The 24006-nt window shown below is 51.6% G+C and overlaps 1 long non-coding RNA gene across 2 annotated transcripts; it reads right to left on the bottom strand.

The window, feature by feature from the left end:
* Positions 1-1161: 1161 nt before the first annotated feature.
* On the bottom strand, positions 1162-10303 carry LOC124994930 (uncharacterized). Of its 2 annotated transcripts, none has more exons than XR_007110582.1 (4): positions 9968-10303; positions 8461-8772; positions 7272-7523; positions 1162-3162 (listed from the first exon to the last, which is right to left on the bottom strand). It is a non-coding gene; the product is annotated as an uncharacterized LOC124994930 (long non-coding RNA). The 2 variants fall into 2 exon arrangements; XR_007110581.1 differs by having other exon boundaries at positions 8423-8772.
* Between the last annotated feature and the right edge of the window lie 13703 nt (positions 10304-24006).

Raw genomic sequence — 24006 nt, forward strand, 5'->3', positions numbered from 1 at the left:
GCAGCACAAGGCATGTGCATAGCCTCTGGAACAACAGGGTGTGGACTCGGAGTTCCTCCAGCACCTAAGGCGCCCCTGCCATCAGCTCAGTCTTTGCCAGCTTTCCCCTATGCCCATTCCCAGGCCAGGACCTGCAGAGTAAGCAGGCACAGCACCCTGCCCAGCCCTATCCGATCCCCAACTGAGCTCCTGTGTCACACAGCCCGGGCTCCAAGGCTCTGCAGCCCTCCACCCCCACAGGCCCAGTTCCCTGAGGCTGGCCTAGGCGCAGAGCTCTCCTGTCCTCCGCCAGTGCCTTTTCCTTCTGACTGACCCCAGTGCTGGGCTTCCCCACTGGAAACAGATTGGGTCCCTGGCCTGGATCCCGTGGCTGGCCCAGTCCTTCCCAGGCTGTCCACCAGGCACAGACCCCAGCCCTGTCCCTGCATGTGACTATCGAGCACATGGGTTAGACAGTGACAAGAGCAACAACAAAGGCACTAAAGTACACACACACAGGCACACTAACATGCACTCACACACATGCACACACAGACACACAGTCACAAGCACTCACACACACATACACACTCACACTCACACACATGCACACATAGGCACATGCACATGCACACACCTGCACACACAGAGGCACACACTCACATGCACACATGCACACAGGCACACTCACATGCACACACATGCACACATGCAGGCACACATGCAGGCACATTCATACAGACACACTCGCATACACTCACACACATGAACACGCATGCACACATGCACACTCACATGCACACACATGCACACACATGCACACATGCAGGCACATTCATACAGACACACTCGCATACACTCACACACATGCACACGCATGCACACAGGCACACTCACATGCACAAAAATGCACACACATGCACACAAGTACAAGCACTCACATACATATACACACGCACACACAGACACACTCACAGCACACATGCACACAGGCACACTCACATGCACTCACATGCACACAAATGCACACACATGCACACAGGTACAAACACTCACATACATATACACACACACACACAGACACACAGCACACATGCACACAGGCACACTCACATACACTCACATGCAGGCACACTCACACACATGCATATACACAGGCACGGCACACTCACATATGCTCACACGCACACTCACATGCACTCACACACACATGCCCCCACGCAGGCATGCACACACACACACACGCACGAGTGGAAGCACGGCTGGCTGGGAGGGTGCTGGGGAGCTCCTCACCCTGCCGAGAGTGTCGCTCACTAGGTCTTTGACAGGCACTTGGCTGATCCTGTTGGGCCAAGGAGCGAAGGTGTGGCCAGGGACCCGCGCTGGTGCAGAAAGCCGCCCGTCAGTGCAGCGGCCCTGCTAAGGCGCAGCAGGTTCCGGGGCTCTGTAGGCACAGGTCTGCTCCGCCCTGAGGCTGAGCAAACCCTTTCCCCAGGGATCTCCCCAGGGGTGAAGATCTCTGCTCCTGTGCGGAAGGGCTGGCAGTCAGATCTGGGATGGGACGTGCTGGGCCGCCGGGCTGGGGTCTTGGCGCTGTGCCCACCTGCACCCACTGAAGACGAGTCCGAGCTACGCGAGACTCAAAGGTCTGAGCCAAACCTCTCCCGTGTGTGCCAGGCTGGCTCCCCTCTGCCGGGCGCGGGGACCGTGGGGCAGGCCGTCTGGAACGCGGCTTCCTGTGGATCCAGCACACTCAGGTCTCGCGCCCGCAGCACCAGGCCAGCACTCGGAAAGTCACATTTGATGACGACCTTAGGGAGCATGGGGACCTGGACCAGCGCCCGTGCAGTCTCCTTCCTCCCGGCCTCCGCTCCTCCAGCCCCACCCCAGCCTCCTCGGGAAGACCTGGGCGGGGCCCTGTCACTCCCAGATACACCCATCCCAAATAACGGGCAGCGGGGGCCAGCTCAGATGTGCTCCCCACACGCTGCATCCTTCAGACGAGCCTGGCCGGGCGCACCTGGCCGCTCGGGCCCCTGGTGTGCGGAGAGCCCTCTGACCAACGGCAGCGCCCCTGGCACCGCGAGGCCACTCTGCCGTTCCAAGGTCACGACCTCCCAGACGCCGCAGCCCAGGAGGCACTCTGTCGGGGAGATGGTCCCCACGAGCACTGCATCCTGAGGACCCAGGAGCGTGGAAACCGGGGCTCTCGAGAGTCGCTTCCCAAGTGCCCGAGGGGCAGCTACCAGGCGTCTGTCCACGAGTGGAGATCTGTCCTTCCGGAGCTCCCACGCGCCTGCCTCTGTGGCCAGGCCCGCCCCCTGCGAGGCTCACACAGCACCACGGGAACTCGATGGCCCCTGGCGGGCAGAGCGCACTGTCTTGGTCATCTCCGAGCGCCATGGCAAAGTGACCAGACCAGACAAGGGGCACTGTGCACAAGAGGGTGCCCTCAGGGTGGGGTCCTCTTCCTGATTGCAGATGGCCCCTTCACCAGGTCCTCACACAGCAGAGAAGGTGGGAGAGGCGGAGGGAGAGAGGCGAGAACGCCTGGTGAGTCTTCTTACCAGGCATTAATCCACCTCGTCATCCAGTCTCCTCCAAAGTCCCCAGGCCCAAACCCCATCGCACGGGGAGCCGGAACTTGCAGACTCTGGAGGGACCCAGACGTTCTGTCGTTAAGGTTAAAACACGGTGTAAAGAGCCTCCTCCAAACCAGGGGCGCAGCCACAGAGCACCAGAGGCGGAGCGGGAGGGCAAGCTCGGCTGCAGAGGGAGCAGTTCCCCTGCGGAAGCCGTTGGAAACCAGGGTCGGGTCCCAGAGGCCCGGGAGGAGTTGGCGTCAGCTCACTGGCAGGGAGCCACGGACGGGCAAGTGCCCTTGAGAGAGCTTCTTATCCAAGTTTCACCACCTCGAAACGTCTAAGAGTAAACCTTGTCGTGCGCGTGAGACGAGCAAGCGTGAGATGCCTGGGGGACGCGGCTCCCGGCGGCGCTCTCCGTGAGTCCTGGACGCTTCTCCTGGACACGCTAACGTGAGTGCCACACACACGCCGCCCGGGCGCCGGCTGCAGCTCGTCTGGCCCCAGTGACGCCACCCTGGCACGGGCACCTCCCGTGCAGACCCTGACACTGGCTGGCTCCTGACTCCCTCACCACATCAGGGGCGACGCGGAGCTCCACCTTGACAACAGAGAGACGGAGGCTCAGAGGTGTGAGGACCCCACCCAGTCCCACCCCCAGAAATGGCAAACGGCTCCACGTGAGGCCAGCAGAGCTTCTCAACTCTCGAATGTGAGGGGCATTTACACAGATGGCCTTCAGGAACGTTCCACTTATTTATTTGTTATTTATGCGGCACTTGGATTGAACCCAGAGCACTCTACCACTGAGCCACATCCCCAGGCTCTTTTATTCTTTGAGACAGGGTCTCACTAAGTTTCTTAGTGTTTTGCTAAGTTGTTGAAGTGAACTTGTGATCCTCCTGCCTTGGCCTCCCAGGTTGCTGGGATTACAGACCTGCACCACGCATTCAGCTGAAATATGTTTTAACCAATGAAAGTTGTACAATAAAATCATATGTGAAGTGACCATACATAAAACAGAAAAAAATCCAATCTGCTCCACTTGCAGCAGACACGAATTGATGAGCACTTTCTCTATGTCGTCCTTCCCAACCCTGCCCCTTCCTCACCCCATTCCCACCCTGGCAGGATTTGAGGCATGTACCCCAACTCCCAGAGGTCTAAAGAGAAGACTAACAAATTAATTAAGAGAATTAAATATTTACTGAGACCTTATGGTACAGTGAGTTTCCAGGGAACCCATCCTTCCACAGGAAACATCTCTAAGCTCTGGACAAATTCCAAATAAGAAGAAATGAGCAAAGCCACCCAGCCACTTGAGAGAATGAGCAATGGTGGAAAGTTGAGAAGGAAGCCTACACTTGGAACAAGGCACTGGAACATGACTTGTGGCTTTGATCTGAGGTCACACCTTGATTCCAGTGAAGTTCAGTAGACCAGAAGCCTTGGCAGAAAACCCACCATCTCACTGGCTAGAAAGAGATGTGGCCTTTAACAGCCTTCATGCTGGTGAGCAAGAAGGAAACTCAGGGTGAGCAGAGCTCCGTATTCTCAATCTCGACCCATAACTCTCCACGCACATTGCAGGGTACACACCATCCAGTAGAGGGTGAGGGAGAACTGAATTGGAATCTGGGTTAGAGAGTTGGTGGTTTGAATTTATTGTCTATTAAAACAAAACAACAACTCTCTTTACAGAAATAGTGTCCTATCCAAAATTACTCTACATACAGGAAAACCAGGAAAGTTAAAATAATTAATTATCAAGTAAAATGATAACCAACAAAGACCAACCTCATGAAGGCCCAGATATTGGAATTTCCAGACAGGCACTTCAAAGCAGTCATTGTAACTATGCTCTATGAAGCAAAGGAAACCACTCAATAACGAGTAGAAAGATGAGAACTCTCAGGGGAGAGATAAAAATGTCAAAACAAATTAAATGGAACATCCAAACATAAAAATCAGAATAACCAAAATGAACATCTAATTGGTGGGTTTGGTAGCAGCATAGAAATGAGCAATTTAAAAATCCAACAAAACTATGAAAAATTCAATATTCCTAGCAGTCAGGAAAATGAAACTCAAAATTACTTGAGATTTCATTTCACTCCAGTTAAAATGGCAATAATCAAGAATACAAATCAAAATAAATGCTGTCAAGATGTGAGGGAAAAGGTTCACTACACATTGTTAATGGGACTGAAAATTAGTGCAACCAACAAGGAAGGCAGTATGGAGATTTCTCAACAGACTACCACCATATGATCCAGCTGTTCCACTCCTTGGTATTAATACAAAAGAACTGAAATCAGTGTATTATAATGATGCATGCATACCAACATTTATAGTAGTGCAATTCACAATAGCCAAGTTATGGAACCATACCGAGTGGAATTAAAGGAATTAAAAATGGGTGGGAATCCCTTGAAAACAGAAGGGAGAACAGTGGAGCTGAGGAAGCAGGAGGTAGAAGAAATGGGAAAGGGTAGAAACTGTGGAATGAAAGTGACCAAATTATACCATATGCATGTATAAATATACCACAATGAATTCCACTTTAATATACATCTGTAATGCACCAATAAATAAATAAATGGAGGCAAGATCACTAGAGTAGAGAAAGAAAAGTAGGGGAGCAATCAGGGTAGGAAGAGTGGAAGTACTGGAGATTGGAGTAGAGCAAATTATATTACATGCAAAAATGATTATGTCAAAGTGAACCCCGCAACTATGTACAAATATAATGCACTAATAAAAACATTTAAAAGTCAATTAACTTGAAAAAAATCAATGGAAATTATCCACTCTAAAGAATAAAGAAAAAAAATATTACAAATGAAATGAATTGCACCACAGGGACTGGATTTAAGATATAAGTAATTGGAGACCAGAAACAATGAGCAGGGCAAACATTTGAAGGAATAGCCGGCAGATCTCCACATTTGGAGACAGATATAAATTTACAATTTCAAGAACTTCAGCAGACATAAAGAGTAGAAATACAAAGAAAACCACATTCAGCCACACAATCATTAACCCACTAAATAAGAGAAATGAACTGAAAATCTTAAAAGCAATCAGAGACAAAAAAAGAAAGAAAAGTCACATATGTAAGAAAAACAATTTAAATAACTGCAGACTACTACCTGAAGCTATGGAGGCCATTCAACAATGGAATCACATCTTTAAAAGGCTAAAAGATATTCAGACTCCCAAAGGAGGCAGGGAAGGTGGAACAGAAACACCAAAAGCATAAGACAAACAGTAAGTAAACAATTCACTGGAAAACCTATATTCAATGTCATCGATAATTACCTGAAATGTTAATAAATAAATTGCTACATTTATAAGACAGAATTTCAGAATGGATAAAAGAGACTCTAACATGTTGTCTACAATATAAACATTGTATATATGTGTGCATATATTTATATTCATATTACACACATGTATACATACACGTACACACACACACACAAGGTAAGTTTAAAACAAATGGCTAGAGGAAAGTCATTGTGCATTGAGTGTGCACACAAAGGCTGGATGGCCCTATGGATATTATGTACAATGAACTTCAAGACAGAGTGTCACCAAGACAAGAGGGACATTGCAGAACGATGAAAGGATTGATTCATTAAGAAGGCAGCATAAGTGTTTACTCATCCAATACCAAAATGCACAAGGCACAAATCAACAAAATTGAGGGGAAAAAAGAGACGAGTCTACAATAATAATGGACTATTATAAAGTCCCTTTCTCATCATTTGACAGGATAAATATAACAACTTATCAGCAAAGACAAATATCAGAACAACCATATTAATCACTTTTACTTAATTCTTAGTTATAAAACACTATGCCCAAGACTGAAAACATACACCCTTTCAAAACAGGTACCAAGGTTCATCTTATACTGGGCCAGAAAACTAATCTCCGTAAAGTTTAAAAGACACAAATCTTAAAGAGATTTTTCTCTGAGCACAAAAGATTTGAGTTAAAAACAAATTCATTAGGAAATCTAGGGTAAGCCTAAATATTTGGAAATGAAACAAGATGATCTCTAAATGGTCCACATATCAAAGAAGAAAACACAGAGTTGTGGTATAATTCAGCAACAGAACACCTGCCCAGTCTGTGCAAGGCCCAGATTGGATCCCCAGCACCACTCAAAAGAGGAGGAAAGAAATAAATCTTTGAAATGTTTAGTTCAGTGACAATGAAAATACAACATAGCCAAATTTAAATTACCCAGCTAAGTGGTTCTCAGGGAAGAAATTTTTGCTTTAAATCCTTAAATTATATTAAAGAAAGACCTAAAATCAATACACTACGGTTTACTTATGAAGATAGAGAAGAATGCCAAGGTATATCCAAAGTAAGAAAAGGGAGAATATAACAAAGACACAAGCCGGACTTGAATAAATATTAAATAGGAAAAACACAGAGAAACCCCGGAAGGTCCGGCAGACCGTGCCAAGGGATCTTGCTCTAGGTTGGAACCAGCTCAGCTGCAGAAGTGGCAAATGATGTGGCCTCACTCCTAGGCTCCCAGCTCCCAAGAGAAGCAGCTCGCAAGTGACAAATCATGAAGGCGGCCGCTTCCGCCCCTGGCAGGAAGTCCCATTTCCAAACACATGTCCCTCCACAGGTGGCTCTGGTGCTGGGAGAGGACTGGGTATGTGGGTCCTCATGGTGGGGACTCACCAGCATCCGCGTGCTACCTATGATGGGTTGCTATGGCTCTGGAGCTCCATGAGGCGGCCTCAGGTCTTCATCCATTGTCTGCTCACGGCCTCACCTGGGCATGAAGATGAGCAGGGACCCATTTCCTCCAGGTGAATGTTGACCCACCTCAGGGGCAAGGTGGAGCCTACCTGGAAGCCCAGCCCCTGCAGAATCGGAAGGATGTGGAGGAAGAGAGTCCATGTTCTCCTCTGGGGGAAGCAGCTTGGCCACCTGCAGAGTAGAGGGGACAGCTGGGTGGATAGGAGCATCCACTCCCCTTCTCTCCCCAGCAGGGCAGATTGTGTCTGGAGGAGAAACCCCTTCACTCTCAGCCAAGGGATCTGGCCCATCTCAAACCCAAAGACTCCTCCATGACCACTGTCAGTCAACCCTATATCCCATCCCACGGCTGCAGTAGTGACCAATTCATAGACTCCCATGATCCCTGACTGATGAAATCCAAGGAAGATCTCTAAGGACTACTGGGAAATAAATGCCTCTTCTGCTTCTGCAGGAGCCACTGGAAGCAAGGGCTTTGTTTGTTCTTATGGATATGAAAGGGGAAAGAAATAGCCCACAGCCAAGGCAGCCATCTTGCAAGTGCACAGAACTGCCTACTTTCCTGAGCCCTGATCAAGCTGCACCTGAAACTGGTCCTGGTCCTGGGCTGTCCTGATCTGCCATGCAAGGAACTGCCTATGCTCTTTAAGCCAGATGATGCTGGAGGTTGGGCTTTCTGTAATTTGCCCTAAAAAATGGCCCTAGGTGACTCACATCTTAGAATCAAGGTGCATCCTTGAGCACCTGCAGGAACTCAGGTAGAGCACAGGTAGCCTGTTTATTCTGTCATGTGACGCATATTGACCTCTTAAAACTGCCTTTTTCCTTCTCCTGCAAGACTGGGCAAGGTCCCTGATAGGCTTCCACCCCTCATTCCATGGGCTGCCCTCCAAGGACTGAGAACTTTCCATTTACCACATTGTTTCCATGGAAAATAAAGCTCTTGATAGATTCTCAGGCATCCGTTCCCCAGCTGCCCACTACAGAGACATTTATGGTTCAGTTAATTTGGATTGTGTCTCAATAATGGAAATAACTGGATCATGCATAGGCCCCAGAGGCTCGGCTACCTTAACAGTCCAGCACACAAGCTGCTTGATTGAAATACCGAATCAGCCGCCAAGCGACTGGACACACAGCCAATTTCCACACCATCAATATGGAGGAATAATGGACAGCGCTGCGGCTCTTCTCCCGGAACAAACACTTTAAATCGAAGGAAATGTCTGCTGGAGCCACAATCCAGCCATGACTGAGCAAATAACCCAAATCCCAGGGCCCAGGAGCAGGGGAGGCCGGGACGCATCCATGGAAACCCCTTGGTTGGTGGGCGAGGAGGCTGAGATGGGGCTGCCATCCTGGCTCCTGTTCTTCCACGTCTCTGCGTCTCCACGGCTGTCTTCCTCTTGGCCTTTTCCCCCTGAGAAGTCGGAGGGAGGGGAATTAAAAGGGGAAGCCGAATCTCAGCCACGTCAGCTGGCACTTGGCGAAACGAGCCTCCGAGCCAGGAAAGGTAGAGGGATGGAGCCCAGGGAGAGGAGCAGCGGGTTCCTTCCCCAGAGACGGGCCAGGTAGAGCAGCCCCGAGGGGGCCACGCGGCCTCTGCTGGCCCTTCTCAGCAGGCACTTGGACCAATGATGACTCCGAAGTTTCTGTAATGGAATCTCGCTGCATTAATTCAGCATTTGACTCTTGTTCTTGAGGAAGGAGAAGCACATCAAAGAAACTCCCACCTGAGCCTGGGCAGCTGCAGGCCAAGGGATCCAGAGCCAGGAGACCTCACCCAGAGAACACCTTGCAGCGCCAGCGACCCCAGGGCCGCTCGGCACCCCCTGGAGCTCCACAGGGCTGGGCACAGGGACACTCCACCAGGAGCTGCTGGGAAGCACCCCGGGCCTTGGAGGAGGCTCCAGGTCTCTGCTCGGCCATCCCCGTAGGAGCCCCAGACCCCAGACCCCTTGCCCTGCATCCCTCTCCTGTGCTCCATAGGTTACAGTGTCCAGGAGGCCGGAGCAGGCGGCAGAGAGGGCGTTAGGGCCCTTGCGCCTGCTCCCTGCTTGGGTCTGAGCTCTCCAGGCGGCTCTGCCCTGCCTGGGACGCTTTCTGTCCAGGCTGCAGGAACTCCAGCTTCCTGCTGGGCCTGGCCCTGCTCTCTGCTGGGCCCTGGCTGCTGGACACAGTGACCTGCGTGCCCTTCACACCACAGATGAGAAAATGGCTCCAAGAGGCAGAGTTGGAGTGTCCCCCGCAACCCCCTGGACTCCTCCCTGCCTCCCTGGGAAGACTCCACCCTGCTCACATGATGGGCGACCCAGGCGGGGAGAGAAGCAGCTTCCTGTAGGAACCAGGGCAGCCGGTGACTGCAGGCAGGCGTCAGAGCCCCTGATACAGCTTTCTGCTCCAGGCCCCCCCCAGGTACAGAGCCAGAGGCCAGGTGGGTCCCGCGGGTGCAGGCTGTCTGTCCCTGCCCCTGCACAGCTGCCCCTGCACAGCTGCCCCCCACCTTCCCAGCAAGGACCCAGGAGGCTGAGGGCGAGAGGTGTCAGAATTACCAGGTGCTGATTTCCCGGGAACCCTTGGGAGTCGCACCCTGGGACGATGCCACAGGGACCTACCTGCAGGACTCTCCTCAAGAAGACCCAGCCCTGGGCAGCTGGGCTGCAGGCCAACAGCAAAGGAAGGGATCACTGACTGCCCCAGGCTGGGCAGTGAACCGGACAGCTTCACCACTAATTGCCGGGTAGCCGGCTCTGCTCCCAGCTGTCCACGGCAAGCCCTTCCGATGTCTTATTTTGAAGCGTGTCCCCTTGACTGGCTAATTATGCAAAAGTGTTTCCGCTTTTAAGCCTCCCAGTTTGGGGGTTTGTGCTGGGTGAAGGCCCAGCGGTGCACAAAGAACACACATTAAAATGCAGCGGCCATCGAGTCTTGGTCAGCGGCTCCGTATGTACAGCCCAGCTCGCACCAGGAGGTGTCACTCAGCCGGATGGCGAGGGGGGTCATCGGATGAGCGTGTGCTGTTGCTCCGTCAGCCGACGATGACGGGTGTTCAGTTGGGGCTCTCTGTGTGGTTTTCACAGTGGACGCCAGAAGGCAAGGGGACCTGGGTCTTGGGCGCACTGACTGTGCCCCTCTTGGCCTGGGCAGAGGACTGGCAAGAGTCCAGGGTCTGAGCCTTCGTGCTACCCTAACAGGACACCTGGCACCAGGACAGTCAAGAAGAGGAGGATGGTGTCCGCTCACAGTGTGGGCAGCTGGGACGGTCACCAGGCCAGCGACCCGGGAGGCCCCCACTCCTTGTCCCACGCCAGGGGACCAAGAGGGCGAGGGAGGTTTGGGAGGCACCTCCTAGCTGCTCCCACCCTCCTGGGCTGACCCTCTCAGCGCCCACGCGTCTGAGACAGGATGCCCTCGGATCTTAGAGTTTGGGGTTCGGGACTCGTTGCTTAGCCTTCACGTCTTGGCCTCCATAACCAGCACAGAGATGAGGTCCTGGGCCCCCCGGGAGGAAGGGAGAGGGAAGCTAGAGCCAGCTAGGGCCTTAGTGAAGGTGGGCTGAGCAGGGTCCAGCTCCCGACACAGGCTGACAAGGGCCACCGGTCACCCGTCCCAGCAGGGGACAGCACCCCCGTAGGCTCCTGGCCACGGTCTCCCTCAGCCACACGCAGGCCAAGTCACACAGACTCACAGGCCAGAGAAGTCTGGGCTGAGATGGCCGCACGGAGAGGTGGACCTGAGACAGAGGCCTACGGCCCTGGGACGTCCCTCCAGCCACACAGGGTCCCTCGGAGAAGCCGGGACGGGGCGGCTGCGGGAGTGAGTTCTCATCGCTGTGGCAAAGCACCTGAGGACGGCCGGGAAGGAAAGCGCGACTCAGCTGGTGGGCACAGAGGTTGCGTCCAGGGTCAGCCAGCTCCTGAGGGTCTGTGGTGAGGGGGCATCATTCGGGGAAAGCGGGGGAGCAGAGCACCTCGGCCAGGGAGCCAGGGAGCAGCGGCCAGGGAGCAGCGGCTGGGTCAGGGCTTGTCCCCCAGGGCCACTCTCTCAACTAGGCCCCGCCCACTGCGGCTCCACCACCAGCCACAACGGTGAGGCCAGCTGCCTTCCCGAAGGCCCGCCTGGCCCACGGCTCTGCACCTGAGTCTTTGGGGGACGGTCCAGACACAAACCATGACGGCAACAGAGTCTGGACTGTCACTGGTACAGTGGCAGCTTCCTGAACGAACCGCACAGCCCTAGCGAGCAGCCGCCATCTTCCCGGCTCCGGGGGGACTGGGCGCAGGGACACAGGTGTTCTGCCTGAGGTCACCTGACCAGGTAGTGGTGGGGGCAGGTCTGACCCAGCCACCAGCCAGCTGTGCTCCACGCACTCCTGAGGAGGAGCTCAGGATGCACACAGCCACCGTGAGGGACAGTCGGCAAGCAGAGCAGGAGCCACCACGAGTCCCCAGGAAGGGAGATCAGGAAACAGGAGCGTTCTAAGAGTGTTCAGATGCTCCCTGTCCTCGAAGAGGGAAAAAGCAGTCTCCAACTCATCGCCCTGTGGGGTCAAGGGACGCGAGGCCAGTGAGCCCCTGGCGTCCCCAGGGGATGAGCCCTGTCCAGCAGGCAGAGTGGAGGCAAGGGATGAGCACTGCAGCTACTGGCATATCCTGGGGGACGCCTGGTGATGATGGGAAGACAGAAGCGCAGGGAGCCCAGGGCACTCGCGGCTCGTCACAGTGCTGTGCCTGTCACCCAGCAACCCAGGAGGCTCAGGCAGGAGGATGGCAAGCTGGAGGCCAGCCTCGGCAGCTCACTGAGACCCTATCTCCAAATCAAATAATAAGAAGGGCTGGGGTCGTGACTGAGTGGGAGACATGCTTCAGGTTCATCCCAGTTCCGCAAAATTAATAACAAGTAAAAATAAATACAGCATGTCTCAAGCTGCAGCAAATGTAGTTTGGAGATTTCAACTCAGCAAATGGGTTAAAGGGAAGGACTACTCAGGCGACTTTGGAGCTGACCCCTCCGGCACAGGGCCAGGGGCACAGTGAAGAACATCTGCCCAGACGTCGGCCCCGCAGCCCCGGCCCCCACCATCAGGCCACCCCCTTCCACACAGCCTGCAGGCCCTGCTCTGCACGGTGCGGAAGCTACACGATTCCCTCCTGGGACATGTGACCTGCTGGTTTTACGTGGTGCGACCGCAGGCTGGAGACCCCGCCTGTTCGCCGAGGGTGCCTCTTGTCTGCAGAAGAGGAACCAGTCAAACTCTCAAACGTCTGCTGAGCAGTGCACAGAGAGAAATGGAATGTTCGACCGCAGCCCCTGGGGCCTCTCCACATCTAAGTATCACAGCCCGAACCACCGGGGCGGACAGAGGGGAACACGGCTTCCCTGTGGGGTCCAGGCCCAGCACGGACGTCCAGCCGGCAGGAAGAACACCCAGGGCCAGCCCACAACGCGGCAGCGAGGAAACCGCCGCAGTTCTGAAGAGCTCAGTGAGACGCGGGTGCCGTCCAGGCCGAAGGGCCACTGAGGAAGGCCGCAGCGAGGCAGCAAAGCCCTCGGGGATTGGAGGAAGAGCCGGGGACGCCAGGAGCTTCCGACCAGAGAGGTCCTTTGTCTGATTTTTTGCAAAAAGAACGCGTTCCTTGGCCACAGGCCCAGGAACGCAGTGAAGGTGCTTCCAGGCCTCGCTCTCCAGGCCGAGCCTGGGTCTGCCGAGCTCGTCTGTGAAAGAACCTCCTCCCTGCCCACACCGAGACGGTCAAGAGCGCGCTCTTCCCACGCTGCCGCTCGCCCTGAGGCCTTGAGAGGCACTGTCCCGAGGACGGCGTGATCAGCACCCCAGCTGTGCTGCGCAGGTGCCGTCTCCGCGTCACCGACTCCGACGTGGCTCGGGGAGAACACCGAGGTTGACAGACTTAATCACTGTCCACGCGGTCAGCCCGGGGTAGCGGCCAAGGCGGGGTTTGGGAAGGGCTACCACCTACAGGTCCTCTCAAGGTCTCCAGAGACACCCGCAGGGCCTCCTCCAAACCTTCCATCTAAAATGGGAACGGCGGCCCGTCCCAGCGACCAGGGGCAGGCGTCTCCTCTGCTGAGAACTTCGCCCGGGGAAGGTCGGCCGGGCCTTATCAGGGTGCAGTCACGAAGCTCTGTCTGAGCTCCAGGCTGACCAGCCTGTCATCCGCGTGGCCGCTGCCAGGACCAAGAGCCCCCTGTGCCTGCTCTGCAGTGCCCACTACCCTGAACCCATCCAGAGACCTCGGTGTGCCCTCTGCCGTGGTGTGGGCAAGCTCGAGCGCGACCCCAGAGCTCCCTGTGCCTGCAGCTTGGTCCCCAGCATGGCGAAGTTGAGGTGGCGGAAGCTTTAAGTGGTGGGACCCCGTGGGAGGTGGCCAGGTCGCCGGCGGTGTGCAGAAGGGGCGGAGGTGGTCCTCACGGGTCCCTGTGGGTTCCTGGGGAGGGGCTGTTGTCACCGAGGCCTCGCCCTCGGCCCTCCTCCATGCCCCTGGCTCTCCGTCCCTTGCTCCGCCCTGTTGGAGCACAGAGGTCATCGTCAGCACGCTGGCCCGGGCTGCTTGGACCCTCCGGCCCCCAGAAGCATGGGCCAAGCGAACCTCCTCGCCTAGTAGGACCAGCTCCTCGGGCGTTTTGCTTCGACAGCACAACGTGGCTCCTAAGAGGCCTCTGAGGGGAGGGGACCAGCCGTGCTCCCGACCCCCCCGCAACCCCCCCAAGGTCAGGCACCAGGAAGCCCCTGCCCCCACCCCAGGCCCAGCTGTCCACACTGCCAGCCCCACCCGCAGCCCGCTGAGCCTCCCCTGGCCCTGACCACATCGGGCCCGCTCCCTGGGAGCCCAGAGTGTGTAGGGCTCACCCGCCCGCCACCCAGCCTCCCCATGGGGCCCGTCCACCTGCGCCTCAGCTGCAGGGAGCTTCCCACAAGGGCCACGTGGACAGACGTGAGGCTGAGCAGCACCACCAGGAGGGACTGGAGTGGCTCCGGGATCGTCCCCCTTCCTGGTGCCCATCCGTGTGGACGGCGAGACGTCCTGGGGGAGTAGGATCTGAGACGGGCCTTGGCCAGGGGTGGGTTTGGAAGAGCCGGGAGAAGATGGCCCCTGGGGCTGGGGACGCCGTCCTCCAAAGAGGACAGGCTGCTCTCCCCTGGACAGTCCCTCACACAGACGGGCACTGCGTCCGGGAGGAGTGTCCCAAGCAGCGGCCCCCAGGACGGTGCCCCGGAGGTGTCGACCACGGCCTCCATGCTGCGTCTCCATCCTGCATCTGAAGACCTCAAGCAAGTTCATGGTGGACGCTTCACTCCGCCACTCTGGCCTCTGAACTTTGTCCAGTCTTGCAGCGTGCCACAGCCAGGCCCAGGGCCCAGCAGACCCCGGCCCCCAGGACACGGGTCCCAGGAGGAAGGCCAGCGGCACAGAGCAACACCACCCTGAGGTCACAGAGGCCAGCAAGGAGCCAGGCCCCTGCTCTCTGGGCCTTTCTGAGGGGCAGCCCTGAGTGGAGCAGGGAGGGGCTCCGTGACATCCAGAGGGTCGTGTCCAGGCCGAGGGACCTTCAGGCGGTGCAGCCAGACCAGAGCACAGGAGCTGGGGCAGGGTAAGAAGTCCGCCGGGGGCCTGGGCCGGAGCCCAGGGTCACTCAGAGACCAGCCTGGTCGGCTGCAGTCGGCCTCGGAGGGGCGGAGCACCTGGGAGGCTTCCGCTGGGCCTGCAGCCACCAACTGCCCGTGGGACTCTCCGCCTCAATCACAGGGCCTGCGGGTCGCCTGGCCCAGGCTGCAAGTGTGGGCACCACAGTCTGCACCCTCTGCCACCCCAGCTCCACTCAAAGCTGCCAGCTTTCTGTGTCACCGACTAAAGGGGACACGAGAAGCACCACCAGGGGTGATATGCTGCCCCCAACCAGGAGACCCGCAGGCCCTTCCCTCCTCCTGGCGGAGGAAGCATGAGATGAAACTCTGCCCCTCCCGCAGGAGGCTAGCTTGGCAAGAGGCCACCGAGCCTGAGGCAGAGCTGAGGAGGACCCCGGGCCTCCACTGACCCTCCTGGGCAGAGTGCCCACCCCTCACCAGGGCTGCCAGCCCACTTGGCACGGACGGCTCCTTCAGCTCGAGTTGGCTCGGGACCACAGACACACCTGGCTAACACCGTGTTCTACAGAAAATACAGATGGCCCAGGTCCCCGCGGGCACGTCCAGTCAGGGCGGAGGTGCAGAGGGCCTGAGAAAGGGCCCCAGCATGCGGCCACCCGCTTGGTGCAGACGGCTGCGCCCTCTTCCTGACCAGGAGCCAAAGGCCACTTCCTGCTGATCAGCCTCTGCAGCTGCCCGGACGCGAAGCCCTGGTCAGGCTGCAGCCATGCCTCTCTGGGTCTGCGCCTGAGATGGGGGTTGGATGGGGTACGACGGGCCACCCTGTGTCCTTGGGTTTTAGGAACAGCTGCCACCCCACACGTGCCCCTGTTTCTGACTCACTGTCCTGGCTTCCTCCCTCCCCCTGCTGGCCGAGGAGACGGTGAAGTCTCCCCGACCCAGGCCCGTCCACCCCAGGGAGAGGGCCACGCTGCAGGGATCTCAGGAGCCGCTTCAGGGGCGTGGGGACCTCAGCCACCCTTGCCCTTTCTGATGGAAGTGGCCTGCTCTCAGCCCACTAGGAACACCGTGGGTGACACCTGGGGACAGCCCTGTCACTTACCTGGCTTTGCATATCTGCCCCTCCTGGGTGACCACTGATCAGCGAGATGGGCTCAGATAACAGCTGCTCCTTTTCCAGGTGTGAGAACCTCAGGACTGACCTATGCTGACAGCATCGACGTTGGCAAAGAGGAGGAAGGGCATTCCCGAGGACAGCCTCCTCCAGAAGCCCAGCGCGGCTGACGCGGGCTCGGCCTCCTTCCCGAGACCGTCAGCCGAACCCCAGGCCTTCCGAACCCTCCTCGCCGGCCATCTGTCGTGCTCTGGTGCGCCCCAGCTGCAGTGACTGCCTCAGCCAAGTCCAAATCAAAACCATTAGCCGGATAATTGCTCTGCTGAGAGCGCAGAGTGGAGCCAGGCCCACGCTCACCCTGGAAAAGCCAAGTGGACAAGCCTCCTGGCCATGGCCCTTTGGGATTCTGGCAGCTTCCTCTGTGTCCTCCGAGAGTCTTCCTGGGACAAATTGGCCCTCTGACGCCAAAACTAACAGAAAAATACAAAGATGGGATCATACTGCATGGGCTTGAGTTTGGGAGATGGGACAGCCAAGACCACGCTGGGCGATCGGCCAGCGTGCGCTTGGTGAGTGAGGACTTCGGTGGCAATGCCTGGAACAGAAGCCGGGTTCACCGTGGAGCGTGGAGACAGCAGCAGGCCACTACTTTGTCAGTGAAATGATGGTCTCCGTCTCATTGGACATTTGGCTCTTGAAGGAGATAACCCAGGAAGGTGACTTTGGACAGTTCCCAGTACTCATGTAGGCTCCCCAAAATGCCAACTGAAGTAGGCACAAATCCGTTACCTTGTTAATCGATGTCACAGTTAATTTGCACACAAGCACAGAGCACCCCCTAAAGGTGACAGTGCTGAGCCCCAGGAGCTAAGGGGCCAGTCAGGCCTAGAGTGCGTCCACCTGCTCAAGGTGGAGAGGGTTGGCAGCCAAGGCAGAGCTGCCATTCAGGGCGAGCCGAGCCCTGACAGAGGCCCCAGGCTCCAGGAGCAACCCCCTCAGCAGCGCCCTGGCCAGGAATGTTCTGGACTGAGAGCTGAAAGGTCTATGGGAAACTGAGCACACAGCAGAGGGGTCAGGAGGCTGAGGCAGCTCGGACGCACGGCCAGAGCCTGCAAGGGAGTCCTCTCGGCTGGACGCCCACTGCCCAGGGTGAAGCCGCAGGCCGGGAAACTAGATTCCAACCAGCCCGAGTGGAGAGTCAGGTCACCCAGGAGAACAGGCAAGACCGTGCCGCGGCAGGAGTGCACTGGGCTCATCCAGACCCTCCACACCTGGAAAGCGAACTTCAAAAGGACAGAGTCCTTCAAGGTCTTTAATGGTCCTAGGGAACAAAGTCCAAGATTCCTTTTAAAAATACAACAAAACCCAGCATTTCACCATGCAAAATTCATGAAAGCCAGAAACAGATCCAAAGTTACTACTAAGAGCAAGAAGCAAAAAAATGTGAGTCAAAATCATAAAAAAAAAAAAAAAACAGTTACCCAGCCAGAACAGGGTGGATTTATCCTGGAAATGCCACTTGGTTTAACATAGGAACATAATGTGTCCTTAATGGAATATATTTGAATAGAGAGAAGGAACAAAACAACACAGTAATTCCAAAATACATAGAAAAAGCACTTGACAAGATTAAACTTCATTTCATGGCTAAAAACTCAAGAAACTAGAAATAGAAGGGAATTACCTCAATCAGATAAAGGAAATCTACCAAATGTCCACAGATAATATCATGATTAACGGTGAAAGAATGAATGCTTTCCCCCTAAATTCAGAAAAAAAGTAAGACTCTGACCACTCCTAGTCAACACTGTAACCAGAGGTGCTAGCCAAAGCATATGTATGAGAAAAAGAAGCAACCCGCATCCAGATTGGAAAAAAAGAACTAAAACTGTATCTGTATCTGTAAGTCGTCTGTCCCTGTGAGACCCTAAGGATCCTGCAAATACATAAGTTCAGCAAGGTTGCAACATGTAGGATTAATACACAAACCTTTCTAGCCAGACAAAGGCAGAGAGGAGGCCGAGACGAGACTAAGAGGAGGCTGACTATCCATCGCTGCCTTGGCACACGTTTTGTTGTCTTGACGTGAGACCCAGATGCCACTCTGTGACCCTGGACAACTTCTGAACCCCAGTTCCGGAGTATTCCTTTTTTGAACCCCTTCCTATCCCCTGGAAACCCTCTACCAAGCACTCACACATGTAGCTGACTGACCAAATGCAAATTTGGGTCAGAACCATATGGTGGGAGCCCCTTTCATGGGTATTTGTTTCAAATCCTCAGGTCTCCTTGCCTCCTCACCTCACCCTGCTCTCATGCTCTGACCATCTCTCTGGACTCAGTAAGGACAGGTGCCCAGGATCCATAGTCTCAGGCTCAGTCTCAGTCTCAGTCTCAGTCTCAGTCTGTCTCAGTCTCTCTCTCTCTCTCTCTCTCTCTCTCTCTCTCTCTCTCTCTCTCTCTCTCTACTTGCTTATAGATCTCTGTATAGCCTCTGGCCCTGCCAGGCACCCCAAGACGTATGAGCAACAAAATTCCTTATTTCCATCTTGTGTCCCTCCTAATCTCTGAGGGATACTCTCCATTTTAAAGAAAACAACTGAAGACAAATTATTAAGTCACAAGTGCCAGAGGGGACTGTACTGATAATATGGGCATTGAAAAATGATAAAGGTACATTATTAATAACTCCACACCCAGAAAGTTAATAATCTAGATGAAATGAACCTATTCCTCAAAATACAATCTTCCAGAGCATGCACAAAAATAACTAAAATACACTTATACTTATTAAAGAACTGGAACCAGAAATTCCAAAACCTAGTCCCAGATGATTTCACCAGCAAGTCCTACCAAATAATTAAGGAGAAAAATGACACAAATTCCCTACAATCTCCTCTAGAAAATAGAAGGAGGAACACATCCTAATTCGTCCTATGAGGCAACATCCTAGTATGGAAAACAGAGACCTTCCAAGAAAAGAAAGCCACTAATATACTCACGAACATGTATGCAAAACTTCTCAACAAAATATCAACCAATTAAATCTAACAATGTGTAGAATGAATTATAAACCACAGCCAAGTAGGATTTACTCCGGATGCACAAGGCTGTTCAACACTCAAAAATCAGTGAATTTAACCTATCACACGAATTGCTAAAGAGGACAAACCATGTCATCACCTCAATAGGCGCAGAGAAGGGATTTGAAAAAATTCAACACCATTCATGATAAAATAGAAGGAAAAAAACTCTCAGCAAACTAGGAAAAGAGAGGAACTTCCTAAACCATCTGCAACAAGCCCACAGCTAACACCATGTCAATGATGAGAAGTTGGAAGCCTTCCCCTAAGATCAGGATTGAAGCGCCAGTGTCACCTCTCATCATTTCTATGCATAATTGTACCTGGAATCTTAGCTGATGCAACAAGAAAAGGAAGCAAAATGTATACATATTGGGAAAAAAGGTAAAAGAATGTCTTCATTTATAAATGATATGAGCTTCTAGGATGGAAATCTCCAAAACTGAACACACACACACACTTACTTCTGAAATTAAAAAGTGGTTGTACTGAAGTTGCAGGATATAAGATTAATATACAAAAGTCAATTGCTTTTTTATTTGTCATCAATGAATAATAGAAATATAAAATTAAAAACAACAATATTCATGTTATCACCCAATGAATGGAATACTTACACATAAATCTAATCAAATATGTATAAGCTCAATCAAATATGTACAGAGCATAGAACACAGAACTTATGCCTTTCACAAAAACTAACCCAAACATGATCATGCACCTAAATGTGAAACTCAAGATTACAGCTCTAGAAGAAAACAGAGAAACTCCAGATGCCCTGCTGTTTGAAATGAGTTTTTAGATACAACACAAAGCTAATCCCATGAAAAAAGAAATGAAACATGGGATTTCACTAAAATTATTTTTTAACTCTGTAGAAGACACTGAGAATAAAATTACAAACCACATGTATGAGAAAATATTGAAAGAATTATCTGATAAAGTACTGTTAACCAAAATATACAAAGAATTCTTAAAACTTAACAATAAGAAAATGAACACCCTGATTCTAAAGAGGACCAAATGTCCAAGTTCTAAACAGACATATCACCAAAGAAGATAAATAATAAACATATAAAAAGATCTTCAACATCTTACGTGTTAGGGGAATTGCAAATTAAAATGAAATACCACTATTAGAATGTGATGTACCTATTAGAATTGTGAAAATCTGAAAGAGCAATAATACCAAATGCTGGTGAGAATGTGGGTTAATTGGATATAGATCCCAGCTCAATATAATACTAAAATTATAAAACTTCTAGAACAGGAAAGAAAATCACCATCAACTAGGGAAAATTTCTTAGATAGGAAGAAAAAAAGCATGAATCATAGAGTCATCAATCCAGATTCTCCAGAGCATGAGGCTAGAGGGTTTCAAGTCTGAGGCCACGCCGTGCAGCTGAGGACCTCTCGAAAAAGAAATTCTTAAAAAGATTCATTCCAAATAAAATTTCTACTCTTCAAAAATCATTTTTAAGAAAATAAAAATAAATAAAAATTTTACAATAAAAATAATTTTTTTTAAAAAATGGACATACAGGAAATTCTGGTGGTGGGGATCACAGTACAATATCTTCCCTGAAGAAACTAGGGACAGAGGGAAATTACCTCAACAGCATAAAGACTACATACAATAAACCCAAAGTCCACATCACACTGAATGGAGAAAACCTGAAAACACTTTCTCTAATATCAGGAGCAAGATAAGAATATCCACTCCCACAACATCTATTCAATATATACTTGAAACTAAAGCCAGAGCAATCAGGCAAGTGAGGAAAATTAAAGGGATACAAATCGGAAAAAAAATAAACCAAATTTATTTTGTTTGATGATGACATGACCCTCTGTTGAAGACCTAAAAACTCCACCAGAAGACCTTTAGAGCTGATAAACAAATTCAGCAAAGTAGCAGGATTCAAGGTCAACATACAAAACTCAACAGTTTTTCTACACTCCCAAAATTAATCTACTGAGAGAGAAATCAGGAAAACCATTCCATTCACAATATAAAAAATAATAATAATAATATACTTGGAAATAAATCACACCAAGGAGGAAAAAGATACCTACAATGAAAACTATAGAACACTGAAGAAAGAAATTGAAGAAGACCTTAAAAGATGGAAAGACCTCCCATACTCATGGATGGGCAGCACTAATATTGTTAAAATGGTCATATTACCAAAAGCATCACACAGATCCAATGCGATCACTATCAAAATACCAATAGCATTCTCCACAGAACTTGAAAAAAGAATAGTCCTAAAATTCATAGGGAAGAATAAAAGACATAAACTAGTCAGACAAACCTGAGCTAGAAAAAACAACACTGGAGGCATTACAATACCTGATCTCAAATTATACTACAGAGCTGTAGTAACGAAAGCAGCATGGTACAGTCTCCAAAACAGAGATGAAGACCAATGGAATAAAAGAGAAAATCAGGAACACGTCCACATAGGTAGAGTCATCTGATACTCGACAAAGGCACCAAAAACAGATGTTGGATAACCGTTATACCAAATGGTACTGGGAAAACTGAAGAGCAACGTGTAGAAGAATTAAGCTAGATCCCTCTCACCCTGAACAAAAGCCAACTCAAAGTAGAACAAAGCCCTAGGAATTAGACCAGAAACTTCAACCATTAGAAGAACATGTAGGTGCAACACTCCAACGTGTCAGCACAGGCAATGACTTGCTTAATAAGACCCCTAATGCTCAAGAATTAAAACTGAGAATCAATAAGTGGGCAGCATCAAATTTAAAAGTTTCTGCACAGCAAAGGAAACAATTAAGAGTGTGAAGAAAAAGCCTACAAAAAATCTTTGCCGGCTACTCCTCCAACAGGGGACTAGTATCCAGAATACATAAAGAACTCAGAAAACTTAATGCCCCCAAACCCTCCAAATAACCCAATTAATAAATGGACAAAAGAACTAAAGAGAAATTTCTCAAAAAAGAAAAATAAAAGACTGATAAATATATGAGAAAATATTCAACATTCCTAGAAATTAGGAACACTAAGAACAAAAGTACACTGAGATTTCATCTCACTCTAGTTATGCAAATAATAATAAATGCTAGAGAGGATGGTGGGGTATGCGCCAACATTGTTGGATTGAAAATTAGTACAACCACTCTGGAAAACAGTATGGAGATTTTTCAAAAGACTAGGAATGGAACCACCATATGACCCAGCTAGCTCACTCTTTGGTATTTATTCAAAAGAACTAAACTCAGCATATTAACTGAGTTTACAGAGGTGCAATTGACCACAGTCAAGTCATGGAACCAGCCCAGGAGCCCATCAACAGATGAATGAATAAAGAAAATGTGTTATATTTACATAATGGAGTTTTTCTGTAGATTTTTATTTGTTCTTTGATTTGTTTTTCTTTTTGCTTCTACTAGAGATTGAACCCAAGGCCCTTCATCACTGAACCACATCCCCAGCACTTTTTATTCTTTATTCTGTGACAGAGTTTTCCTAAGTTGCTAATGCTGGCCTTCAACTAGCGATCCTCCTGCTTCAGCCTCCCAAGTTGCTGGGATTACAGGTGGGCGCCACCACATCCAGAGAAAACAATGGAGTTTTATTCAGCCATAAAGAAGAGTGAAATTATGGCATTTGCTCGTAGATGGAACTGGAGAACGTCAAGGTAAGTGAAATAAGCTAGACTCAGAAAGTCAAGGGTCAAATGTTTCCTCTCAGACGAAAGTGGGGGAGAAGTAAGGAAATTTCAACAGGGGAAGAAGGAATCCCATGAAAATAGAAGATCAGTGGAGCAGAAGAAGAGGTGTTGGGGGAAAGGAGGAGGAACTGAAGAATGGAACTGGTCAAATTGTGTTACGTACACACAAAATACACCACAGTGAAACTCCACATCTGTGTGTGTCTGCAAAGCAACAGTTAAAAAAGCAACAAATAAACAAATAGAATGAAGTCAATACAGCAGAGGAGGGGAAACAGGGGGAGGGAGGGAAGAAACAGTGGAAGTGATCTGGAATGGAGCAAATTATATTCCAGGCATGGATGATTATGTCAAAATGAAGCCCACCACTCTGACGACTCTAATGCACTAATAAAAACAAGAAAAGGGAGATCGTCTCCCTTGTGAGTGTGGAGATGAATGCTGTTATACTCCTTTGGGGCACTCTTTTGTATTGATGCTCAATAAAATATTAATCACAAGAAAAAAGAAGGTTGGCAAAAACTCTTAACGGACACGCCTCAGTCCTTTCAGTCTGATAGCATGAATACCTTAACTCTATTGCTGATGCTCTGGACCTACCAAGTGCAAGATCCAAGCACTGGCCGTTCTGCACCTGGGGGGCTCCTCCTCACGGGTGGCATCTTGCAGGGGTTTTCTCGAAGGGCAGAGGGGACAAACAGCCTCCCTGGAGCCTCTTTTACAGGGACAGCCAGTCACCTTAGAACAATAATGCCACTGTGACCGTTGAGCTGGGGGAAGGTCCCCAAGACCACACTGGGTAAAAGCAGGCCAGGAGCCGGCTCCAGAGAGCAGGGGTCACGGGATCCAAGCCCGCAGGCAGGCCCAGGTGGCCACCCGAACCCTGGAGTCGACACCTAGAATCCGGGAAGAGAAGGGCAGGGTGCCTGGAAGGCTGCTGGCCAGCCAGGGAGACGGACCCTTGGCAGGTTCGGATCCCCAGCGTGTGGACGAGTCAGCCGTGTGCACGCGCCCACCCAGACCCGGGTCTTCACCTCCGGGTGCCGTCTGTTAGGCCAGGGGCTCGTGCACGCCAGGCATGTGCTCCCCTCTGAGTGACACCCCCACCTCCACACTAGAACTTTTTGAAGGAACTAAACAAAGTGATAAAAAG

Source organism: Sciurus carolinensis, chromosome 1, assembly GCF_902686445.1.
Source record: "Sciurus carolinensis chromosome 1, mSciCar1.2, whole genome shotgun sequence".
NCBI classification, from domain to species: Eukaryota; Metazoa; Chordata; class Mammalia; order Rodentia; family Sciuridae; genus Sciurus; species Sciurus carolinensis.